Genomic DNA, 1,436 nt, shown 5'->3' with positions numbered 1-1,436 from the left:
CAAATAAAGAAATTACAAATATTATTTTTTCACTAATGGTCTGTTTAACACTCAAAGACAGAAATCAGAAAATGTTTGGGTAATGAAAACTATTGATGCTGCCAATAGATAAGATATTAATTTTCTATTAAATCCTATATGATAATATCTCATTATCATTATTATCACCTTTGACTGGCAATTATGGCAACTTTGTCTACTGGGAGACCTATTACTGAAGCCACAAAAAGATAATAAAAATCACCATTTTGAACAAAGAATAGGTAAGTTTGCCTGCAAAACCACCAATAGTTTATTATTGTTTGATACTTCAAATATATTATAAAAAATTGTATTTTATGGAAAAAAAACAGTTAAACAAGAATTAAGTATGCCCATTATTTATCAGTTTTTTACTGTATCATGAATACCAGTTGTTTTTCTGTACTTACACACTGTTTCAAGGGATAAAACATGTAAAAAATGTGCATGTATCGCAGAGATGTTCTAAATATGCTTTTCTTTTAGCCTTGACATTCACATTAACTATGACTCATTCCTCTAAAATAATTTCCAAAAGGCCTTTTTTCCCCAAAACAAGGAAAAATGTTTAATCATTTTAGGTACCTCACAAAAACAACTGACCGCCTTGCCTATCATGCTTTGTCACAAAAAGGAGTATGGGTAATGTTTACAGTATATATAAGTTATGTTACAGTAACAGAACGATAGTTGAGGTGAGCAGAAAAATGAACGACAATGTTTATATAATTCATTTCGATTTTGGCTTGTTTATGACAAGGTAGAATTGAACACTGCTTCTTTTTTCAATAGGTGTCAACAATTTAAAACAAAATAAATTCAAATAGAAAAGCATGGATTCAAAGGATTATTTTTCACATTTTCCCCACGTTCTGCTTTTGCCACCGGTCTGCCCCCGTTTGCTCTCTGTGGTTCCTTCTTTCCAGGGCCAGAGGCAGGAACTACAGAGCACAACCAAGCATCCAACACAAGAAGTGTTTCAGATGCTAAAGATGTTTCACTAAGTGTAGCTTATGAAGACAATGGTGATTGGTTGCAAAAGTGTTAGTAGAGGGGAGTATAAACCCTTTTCCTTACGATTGATATGTATTTTCCACTCCATTAGTGAACTGGTACCAGTAGGCTTGATTTATGAAACCTCTCCAGAACTGGAGAAAACAGACCATCATGGGAGAACTTATGCCATCTAACACCAAACCTTTAGTGACTCCCACTACTATCTGCTTTGACCTTGTTCGGGATTGAAAACATTTGCTACCTAAAGGCAAACAAATCATTCAAGGTTTGCTGAATTACTTTGGTTCTTTCATGATGGACTATCTTCTCAAGTCTTTATTATTAATAATATTTTTGTTATTACACAGTATTTATATAGCACAGACATGTTACGCAGCGCTTTACAAAGTCCATAGTCA

This window comes from Pyxicephalus adspersus, chromosome 2, assembly GCF_032062135.1.
Source record: "Pyxicephalus adspersus chromosome 2, UCB_Pads_2.0, whole genome shotgun sequence".
In the NCBI taxonomy this organism is placed as follows: domain Eukaryota; kingdom Metazoa; phylum Chordata; class Amphibia; order Anura; family Pyxicephalidae; genus Pyxicephalus; species Pyxicephalus adspersus.
The sequence above is the reverse complement of the archived record's forward strand: the minus strand, read 5'-3'. Positions refer to the sequence as shown.